Source organism: Tachypleus tridentatus, chromosome 4 (genome assembly GCF_004210375.1).
Source record: "Tachypleus tridentatus isolate NWPU-2018 chromosome 4, ASM421037v1, whole genome shotgun sequence".
NCBI classification, from domain to species: Eukaryota; Metazoa; Arthropoda; class Merostomata; order Xiphosura; family Limulidae; genus Tachypleus; species Tachypleus tridentatus.
Window position 1 is genome coordinate 88,740,992 of NC_134828.1, and position 11,067 is coordinate 88,752,058.

Consider the following 11,067-nt stretch of genomic DNA (forward strand, 5'->3'; position numbering starts at 1 on the left):
CGTTGTATCATATAAGTGCTAATAAAAGTTCTGTCAGTTGTTTATAATTTACCTTTTGGCCAATCCTTCCAAGCAAAAGATCACAGTTCTTATAATTCAATAGAATATGGCTTGCCTCATTTTCAATTTAACTTTAGCTATAACTCTTCTCTTTTTGGTATATAATGGCATGATAATATTATTATTGAAAAACTCGTTTTAGTTTGTCAGAATCAATTATACGAAAGGTAACGATCTTAAACTGGTCCTATAAATCTTAAAAACAGTTTTTGAGGATAGTTTGTAAAATGTAATAGCAAACGTGGCAAAATTAACACGAGACTTCTGTTTTATAATTTTTTTACGACTCACAAGGTCTAAAGGTTTTGTTCCTCTTAGAAAGAAAGGAGTTTGAAAACACCTTGGTGAGGTTGGAACAGATGTTAAAGGAAAGTCTATAAACGGTATGATCTTACGTTGGTTTCCTCATAGTCAACTGCTGAAAGAAGAAGGTTAATGACACGTGCGGCTTGATGTGTCATAGTGTTACTTGTTCGAGTTGAAATACTTTTTATATAAACAACTTGTGAATATTCATTCTGACGTTCAGGTGTGTTCACTTTCAAAGGTCCTGACTTCATCTTCAGGGGCCGACACGGCTACGTGGTTAAAGCACTCTACTCCTAATTCGAGGGTCGCGGATTCGAATCCCCGTCACACCAAACATGCTCATCCTCTCAGCCGTGGGGCGTTATAATGTGACATCCATTCCCACTATTCGTTGTTAAATAGCAGCCCAAGAGCTGGCGGTGGGCGGTGATGACTAGCTGCCTTTTTTCTTGTCTTACAGTGCTAAATTAGGGACGGCTAGCACAGATGGCCCTCGTGTAGCTATGCGCGAAATAAAAAAAAACCAAAACAAACCAAACCACTTCATCTTCGGCTTTCATTTGTCACTGTGTCTACGTTCCGAATATTTTACCAGATACTAAAAAACATCAACGCTGGTATTTTGTTACCATTATTTGTACGTCAGATCTTTTAGACTATGGTTACCTTGTCATGTAGGAATAACTAATAAAACTCAGGTAATTAAAATTTAAAAATCCAAGCTGTGCAACATAGTTGTTGTTCATATATCTTAGCTTTGTGAGAATAAGAAAATTCATAAGTCAAAAAAAAAATACAGAATTCGTTGAAGCTGTTAAGAATACGTAATTTCCATATGTTGTTAATAACTCTCTATTCAAGATTGGTTGTTTTAATTACGGATTGGAAGTCTGAAATTCCCCTTTTTAAAACGTTAGGCCTCTGGAGAAATTAACAAACTAAACAAAATAAGTGGCTTTAATTAGCCTCGCAGTGTTTATGATTGAGCTTACCACTAATGGGTTTGCATATGTCATTACCTGATGAGGTTCTAGCTAATAAAAATCGTGGTAAGTATTGCTTTAGAGAAAAACAGTAAAACGTACGCTACAAAGAGATACGGATAAGATGTCATTGTGATGGTATATACTGATGAATAATAGAATTATAAGTTAATTTACATTTAAGGAAACCCAGAACTCCTCTTACGAGTACATACTGAAAGCGATATAAAAGCTTCCAGTTTCCTAGAAAAATAATTGCGACAAGCTTTGTTTTGTTAAGTCATGGTGAACAGGTGAAAGGATAACCATTTAGACTGTAACAGTGATAACATGCTTAGTGGGTTTTTGTTTTGGGGCAATGGTGCAGAAAAACGTAACAGTGGATAACCATCAATTCGAAAAATAAGTTGTGAAGGTCTGTGTGATTGTATCACTGAAGTTACACATTCCAATGTGAAAGCTTGTCGCTTTTATGGTTCTCTTTGCTCTCTCAGAAGAAACAATTTGTCTTGTGCAACAAACGAGCATTAGTGGATATGAGCAGCACATTAGCGTAAAGCTAAGCCTAACTTCTACCTGGGTCTTGCTTTCTACACCTAGCCTTATAAGTACTTCATGCGCTTAAAATGTGAGCCTCGCTTCAATCTACTATAATATAAGTTTAATTTATTCTTATCTTATCTTTTACTACACATTGTCTAGCATTATGTAAAACAACTTTATATAAAAGTATGTTACTAGTGTGCAAAACAACTTCCTTTGTTACTACTGTAAAATAGCCATTACAATTTCTGCAAAGTTCAAAACATGAGTATTATTCGTAGGTTGAAGTTAAGAGTTTGAAGCGCTGAGCGATGACAAATAATGTATCACTTAAGTAACCTTATGCATAGTGAATTGAGTATATTTCAAGTGACATTACATAGGATATCTAAAGCTAAACAAAATTATGAAAGTCTAATTTCTGTTTTATATTCTTATTGCGACATTTGTTTAAATTACATTTCTTCAAGCAAATACATTGCAGTAAGAACATGGTGATACCTCCTAAAGAACTCCTTTTGTGATCCACGATTTGCATTAACAGTATCGAACCACGTACATATTTTTTCAACAATAATCGATTACACTGAAACTTCTGCCGTGTAACTGTTATTTTAAGAACCTGAACCTTACCTGGAATGGTACTGGTGAGTAGCAGTGGTTGGCTGTTTTCCTGATGTTTGTAGTGTTTGAACTAATGGCCTGTCTTCACTGTTAGATAGAATACTTCATATTTGTTCAAAAAAGTTCGTATAAGCAGTTACGAAGACCCATTTAATTTTGCGCAAATTGAACCTTTATAAATGAAGAACTTGTATCAAGCTAAGCGTATCAGAGAATTATAGACAAATTAAACAGTAACCTATCACGAATAACCTATCCTTCCTTATTTAAGAAGTCCCAGTGTGTAGGTAGCACGTATATATATATATATACATGTATACACACGTTCACCTGCACCTTCACTCACAGACTGAACGTTTTCTCCATTTTGTTGTCGAACCTGGTTGGAACAAGAATAGGGCGGTTTAATTTCCCTCCCCCATTCTTCAGTGGTTCCAGGCCTGGAGCGAAGCAGGTTAAACTATGGTATTTGCGATCAAACGATCAATCTTCACCTGTCTTCGCTCTGGGCGCATTCTTCCTCGTTTGCGACTCGCTTCCTGGTTTAGTTCCGTGGTTGCAACGGCCCACGGCCACACCTGACCCCGCAGATCTTCTGCTGTAGGCATTAAAAGTAAAAGCTGTCTATAAAGATGCTCCTTGTTTGAATTAGAAACTAGACAATAATATGAATATTCGCCGACCTTTGAACGTTAAAAGCAACAGCACTAATTAATAGAATAGATAAATACAATTAAATAATCTGAAAATATAAACATTCATTCACTCGCCATCTGTCTCGAGTTTTCGAAGGCGAGCCTAGTCAAAAACCGCGAGAGAAAATAGAAACCTCTACAAACAAGCTTCAACAGACGAATGAAGCTTGTCGACACTAACTGTAACAATTATAAATAAATTACATATTCTCAAACTTACAGTAGCAATTCTAAATAAACAGTACATATTCTTACACTAACTGTAACAATTATAAATAAGCAGTACATGTTCTCAAACTTACAGTAGCAATTCTAAATAAACAGTACATATTCTTACACTAACTGTAACAATTATAAATAAACAGTACATGTTCTCAAACTTACAGTAGCAATTCTAAATAAACAGTACATATTCTTACACTAACTGTAACAATTATAAATAAACAGTACATATCTTTACACTTACAGTAGCAACTCCAAATAAACAGAATATACCTCTGTTCTTCTCTGTTTTCAGACAATATAACCACTAGAACGTTAATAATATAAAAGTTCTTTGTATGATAAATAATGCAGCTAAATTTCTAACATTAGTTTTAAGTATTTCTTCAGTTCCAATCGATATATATATATATATATATGTGTGTGTTGTTTTTCTTTTCATCAAAGATTAGAGAAGTTATTATGTCGTAACCAATAAGTTATGTAAGAGAAGGATTAGAGTCTTACAAAAGTATGGCACAGGGGGGCATAATAGTAATTAGAGATCATATAAAGGTATTATTCAAAAGTATCTCATGTAGCAATAAGAGAGATTATGAGAAAAAAAATCAAAGCTAGGTTTTATCTAATAATTTTACTTCTTTGGTTTAATATCTAAACAAGCTTATTACACTAGACATAAAGGATTTAATTCCTGCTAGCTTTGATCCTAGCTGAAATCAGACACGTTTTGTACGTCAGATACAATGTACTAGTCGATAACTCATCAAAAAAAGAAATCACAGCAAAAACGGGGTAAATATTATAGTATACCTCAAATTTTGCGAAATCAAACATGACCAACATAGAGACTAAAAAGTACAGTCCAGGCAGTCAACATCAGTAACATTTTTTGTGAGCCAATCAGAATTATGATCATTTATGAAATGAATTCGTGCCGTTATTGACAGAATAAATATTGGCAAAAATCAGTTATGTTAACAACTAACTTCTAATACATAGAAAAGCGTTTTAGTAACATTACGTTCCAACATTGACTTTTATGTCATGTTGCTAAGCAACTAAAGAATTAATTCGTGATGACGAGAAACCCACTTGAAGTAAAAATGTATCTCAGAACTGCTGGTATGGATATTAAAACTTTTACTAATAAAGCAGAAAGCAACGTTTTGACCTTCGTGGGTCATATTCAAGTTAACAAAGAGATAGTTTGCAACTGACCGTTGCCGGGCACATGTCTCGTCCCTAATACGTCACTATAGACGTAATGAGCACACAATAATCGAACTATTTTAAGCATTTCACTTCTACGACACCTCCTATTTTGAGAAATCAAACGTGACGTGACACACGTTGTCTTTTAGAAAGGTTAGATTAGAAATTATTTTGAAGAAGTTATAAGGATCCTGAGTTATTACAGTACCACGTGAAACACAAAACTCACTCCCTTCTGTTTAAAAAAACTGGTTTTGGAATTTTGGAATGTTTAACTTCAATGATACCTGACGCACACGTGAGCTGAATAGCCAGGTCAGAGACCCCTAGGATTTAGGTGTCCCTTGTTTTCTTATCCACAAGGTTATTCGAACAGGATGATGGAATAGAATGCCACTTATATAAAGAATCCACAGCCGAAAGTGCAGAGTTTGTTCAGCCTCATGACGTCATGAATACAGACCCTTCGATTTGCAACACAACATGCTTGCTAACCACTATGCTACACTCGACAAATCTAGTTGAAGGAAAATAAATCTTTAGCGACAGCTTGATCAGAGATAGCACTATATGTTTTTGGTGTTTTTTTGTTGTTGTTTTTTTGTATTTCTTTGACCATTCCACTATGCGCGTGTGCTGGTCTGGGGCTGTCTGACATTCATTGTCTAGCCATGAGAGACATAAAGGGGACAAAAAAGATCGGCTATGCTTTCACTTAAACAACAGGGTTCGATACCTATCAGTCCAGAATAACTAAACCAGCGAACATCCTCAGCTTTAGTTCAAACATGTTTTGAAAACTGGGCGCTTGTAAAGTGAACGCTTGCGTACACGTATATCAAAATGAATAAGTTTATGCAATAGGCATAAAAATGTCACGCCAGCTCTTTTTAATTGGCATTGAAAGATGAACATAATGTCACGAAAAAAGGTATTCTACCATGAAATTATACACAACCTGTTTAGGTGGTTTCGAAACAACATGTAATGAAAATCGCAGCATTAGAACAATAAAATTCTGCGCAGAAAATAAACACTACAGTTGTAGTGAAAGAGTTGATGTTTTCGTAGTTATTTGTTGTAGACGTTTTACTTTGTAAATATTTGTGTAGTATTTCCAAGTTAATAGACAGTAAACCTATTCATAGGAGAAGAATGTATTCTCTTCGTTATCGGCCCGGCATGGCCAGGTAGGTTAAGGCGTTCGACTCGTAATCTGAGGGTCGCGGGTTCGAATCTTCATCACACCAAACATGTTCGCCCTTTCAGTCGGGGGGACAAGTTATAATGTGACGGTCAATCCCACTATTCGTTGGTAAAAGGTAGCCCAAGTGTTGGTGGTTGGTGGTAATGACTTGTTCCCCTCCCACTAGTCTTACGCTGTTAAGTTAAAGACGGCTAGCGCAGATAGCCCTCGCGTAGCTTCGTGCGAAATTCAAAACTAACCGACCCTTCGTTATCATTTAAGTTTTTAGATAATTTACTGTGTAGAGAATTCGAAACTTATCACTTTATTGGTTCTCAGATCTCTGAAGTTTCGTGAAATGGAATTGCAGCTCATTGATTTATTATGTTAGTTGTTCAAACTAAGCCTATATTTTGAGAGCAAAATTTCTTGTGTGATAAAATTAATATTTAATTACTTGTTTTCATACTAAAGTCCGGTACTTAATAATTTGTAAATAAAAACAGCCATAATTATGGGATTCAGGTTTAATCAAGTTATTTTTTATACTGAAATACCTTTTAGTTTCGCCATTTGTGTCAAGTTATATAGTTCATGAAATCTGTTTTATTTCAGCTGAAATTTTATGTATTATTTTCTTTAAGAGATTTCACCTCACTTTACATTCACCCCCAGGTGGTTCAGCGGTAAGTCTGACAGCTGGTAACACTAAAAATCGGGTTTTGATACATAAAGTGTATAACTAACAAACACTTTCGGTGAGTTGAGAGGAATCCTGACATAACAAAAAGGTTGTTGTTGTTGTTTCGAATTAAGCACAAAGCTACACAATGGGCTATCTGTGCTCTGCCCACCACGGGTATCAAAACCCGGATTTTAGCGTTGTAAGTCCGCAGACATACCACTGAGCCACTGGGGTGGCTAAAAATTGTTAAACCTACACAAATTTTAAAACTTGTTCCTTACTAAGAACAACAAAAACAACATATTTACCAGTGAGATTCTGACATAATGAAGACCTGAAGATGTTTTAGGTCATTTTTATTATTAAATTTTAGGATTATTTATTATTCACATCATAATAATAACTAACGTGCAACATGTTATCACTTTCGGTGTTTCCTTCCCTCTAGTCCAGTGGTTCTTAACCTTTTTCAATGTTTGCACCCCTTTCAAATCAGTAATCATTTCTCGCACCCCCTGGAGAAATATAAAGCATACTCTTATGTAAAAATATAGATTTGCTTTAATTATTCATGGGCATTCTCGCACCCCTTGGGAATCATCTTCGCACCCCTTAGGGGTGCGGGCACCCTGGTTAAGAACCCCTGCTCTAGTCCATCAGTTCAAAGATAGGGACGACTAATCTGAGTGTCCTTGTTAAGCTTTGCGCAAAAGAACAAACAGTCAGACTTCAGACACGAAACAGAAATGTTTATTACTTAGAAAAGGGCAACAAGTAACATTGAAATTCGTAAATAATCAGCTACTCTGCACGTTTCATTGTTTTCATATACGTATGTACAAAGTACTACCATTTAGACATTATAAACAAGCACGGTAGTATTGTAATAAAACGGCACATTGTTCTATAGTAGATACTCCTATTAAGTTCAGTTTTTTATAAGATTCATGTGAGAGTTGTGTGTATGTCTTATACATAGTAGGTAGGTCATCTTCTTACCTGTGGTTATCGAGTTCTTAAAGTACATAAAAAGTGGTTCAGTACAAGTGATGAAACAGTCAGCACCGTTAGTACAATTCTTCACTTTATTATACATAGTTCGATTCTCTAGAAGTTAGAAGAACTAGTTAAAACTAATGTTTGTTGAGATGTTCCTTAGATTAAGATAAAAATTATATTATTTCTAGAAGATATATATAGATGCTATCTTTTCTACAGGGGGTGGGGCATAACAAGGTGGTTAAGGTGCTCAACTCCTAATCTAAGTATCGCAGGTTTGAGTCTCCGTCACAGCAAACATGCTCTCACGTTCAGCCATGGAGGTGTTATAATCTGACGGTCATTCCTACTATTTGTTGATAAACGAGTAACCCAAGAGTTGGCGGTGGGTAGTGATGACTAGATGACTTCCACCTAGTCTTACGGTGCTAAATTAGGGACGGCTAGCGCAGGTAACACTCGTGTAGCTTTTTGCGAAATTCATAAAAAGTAAACAAGAACAATCTAGAGGGGGCTCGAACCATAAAAATACTAGTGTATTTATTAACACGAACTTTTCAGTTAAAGTAAAGAAGGGTATAATTACAAGTCTTTCAACAACACTGTATTTGCTATACCTGGTTCTATCCGAATAATATTGTTGCTATCCTAAAACTTATGTTGATTACTGTCGTGTGTCACTTTCTTATTTAGTGTGGTTTGCGGTTTTATATCGACAAAACAGTCATGGTTCTAATCAAAAACACCTTAGGTGTGAGAAAAGATGCAGCCAGTAAAGAACTGAGCGTGCGACTTAAGCGAATGAAATCAAAATTGGCGGCCAAACCAATAGTTATACTTAAATCATTTATAAAGATTTCACGGCAAATATTCATTTATTAGTTAGTTAAGTAGCACATTTTGTCCAACTTTGGGCACCGATGTTGGTTAAAACAAAGTACGTCCTCTAGATAACTAATGAATAAAAATTTGCTGTAAACTTCTTATCAATGCTATAGGTAGAGCTATCAGTTTGGCTACCATTTTGATTTTATCACTTTAAGTCGCACGCTAAATAATTTTTGGTCGCATTTTTTTTCACACCTAAGGTGTTTCTGATTAGATCTACTATATCCATTGCCGACAAGATATTTTGCCCAGTACCAGAGCTTTTCAGACCAGCTGACATACAACAAACATAGTAGCAGGTGAGACATGTTTATATTAGCAAATTGCTTAACAGCAATTGTAGTAAATTAAGTTGTTAAAGTGTAATTTTTCATAAATTTTATGTAAATGTAACATAAGTGTTTATTTATTTATTGTACTTTAACTTTGAGGTTTGCGTCCTGTCCGTTTTCTTGCTATAGTAAAGCTGTAGCTTATTGGGCCTTAAAGAATAAACAATTGTTTACCTGTTATTTCATTGGTTATGATTAAAAAGTACATCTGAATCTAGATGTTAGTGATGGGAAAAACGCCTTTAATGAGGCACTAATTCCCAGTGACTTAAAACTTTACTTTTTACATAAATAATTTGTTGTGATAAGCTAGAAATTTCTGGATATGAATTTGATTGGGTAGGGAGAACCTTAGCCAGTTCGAGTCTTACGAAAGAGGATACATTTTATTTCTTGTGGTTTAGTAAGCTTTTTAAATTAAACACTAGTTGGTCAAACAACTGTTTTCTTAAAACGCTTTTATGAATCTTCACCAGGGTCATGTGTGTTTGTGTGTGTTTTCTTCTAGTAAAGCCACATCGGGCTATCTGCTGTGCCCACCGAGGAGATTCGAACCCCTGATTTTAGCATTGTAAATCTGTATACATACGACTTGATTAGCGGGGGGCCACCAGGTTCATTCGACGGGTACGATGATTGTAACATAATGCTTATATACCCAGTTAACTAAATTGGGTGAAACTATATTTTAAATTCAATAGAACGTGCTTCGTTTTGCGCTTTCTCACAGATATGACGCTTTTAACCACAGTTATAGTGGAACAAATTTGAAAAGATTTGACCAAGTTGTATTCGTAACATCAAACTACATTACATGAAAGTAATAAAAATGATTAAACATTTACCTTCAAATAAAAATTGTCCTTCACTGAGTTTCATTAATTTCAATATATAGAGCCTAATATTTTAAAAATTAGATCATGTGGTCTTAATAAACTATATAAACATGGAATGGCTTGGTGATGAGGGTGCTCGATTGAGGGTCGTGAGTTAGAACCTTCATCAAATCCTATATGGCTGTAACTAGGTCAACTACCTGGGTGTAAAAATTCTTGACCGAGAACAATGTCAGCCGACCACAAACTATTTGGGATTAAGGTCGTAAAGAAGTAGAGGGGGACACTAAACTATGTGACAACATTGTCGTACCCTCTAACTGAAAAAAAAAAAATTACTCTGTAACCATAAATAGGTGATATTAATAATTAGTTTATTGTATATTACACAATGATTGCCACAATCATTCAAAATAACAAATAGGAACCAAATATTAAAAAAGAAACATGCTGGCGATTATTCTAAATGTGTAACATTTTACACTCACGATAAAATTTAAATTAAAACACATAAAGTTACACAGCAATAAGAGTTTATACAGGGTGCTGATTACATCGCAGTTTATTTGCTGCACCCTAGATGTTCAGACACCAGAGTAATTAATATCATGTTATATGATAATAATATAATATTATAATAATTGTTTCGTTTTTTTAATTTTGCGCAAAATTACACGAGGACTATCTGCGTTAGCAGTCTCTAATTTAGCAGTGTAAAACTAGAGGGAAGGCAGTTAGTCAATACCATCTACCGCCAACTGTTGGGTTACTCTTTCACCAACGAATAGTGGGATTGACCGTAACTTTATAACGCTCCCACGGCTGAAAGGGTGAGCGTGTTTGGTGTGACGGGGATTCGAACCCTCACCCCTCAGATCACGAGTCTTTCGCCTTAACCACCTGGCCATGCCGGACCATTATAATAATAGGCACGCAGATTATAACAATAATGAACAGTTTTACTGCTGGTGAAACATACTACATATTTCGACAGACATTCTTATGTTTCCTCCAGGTATTATCAGCACTAAGTAACCCAAGGTTTGAAACCACTAGATATTGCTATATTATTTACGTAGCTCAATTCAACAGAGTTGTATAGTACGATTTACCTAGGTGAAATAGGAGGATATTTTCTGAGACAGATGGCGATTAAATTTTGTGTGGCGGAATGGGGTTTTCTGTATATAATGGTGATAACTTTATTATATTCTCTTTATACACTCACATCTTGGAATGGGATACAACTGTTTGATTCTATTCTGCGTGTGAGAAGTATGACATTTTAACCAATAATCAAACGAAAATGAGTATCTTTTCGTGTCGCCATATACTAAATATATTGTCTATGTATCTTAAGTAGATTTCTAGCTTCTTGATGTATGTGTATGAATTTGTTTCCAAAATAATCTTCTTTCAGACTGGATGCCTAGAGGTCACTATGAAGATGGTAAAGGTGTTCCATTGTTAATCCATTGTTTTGTTTGTAA

At 35.2% G+C, this 11,067-nt stretch overlaps 1 protein-coding gene across 1 annotated transcript in view; it reads right to left on the reverse strand.

Annotated features, from left to right (window-relative positions):
• The window catches only part of LOC143249654 (uncharacterized), an 84,997-nt gene extending 82,109 nt beyond the window's left edge, over positions 1-2,888 (reverse strand). Inside the window, exon 1 of the mRNA XM_076499907.1 lies at positions 2,529-2,888. The gene's annotated coding sequence lies outside the window, so the exon portion shown is untranslated. The remainder of the gene's footprint in view (positions 1-2,528) is intronic.
• Between the last annotated feature and the right edge of the window lie 8,179 nt (positions 2,889-11,067).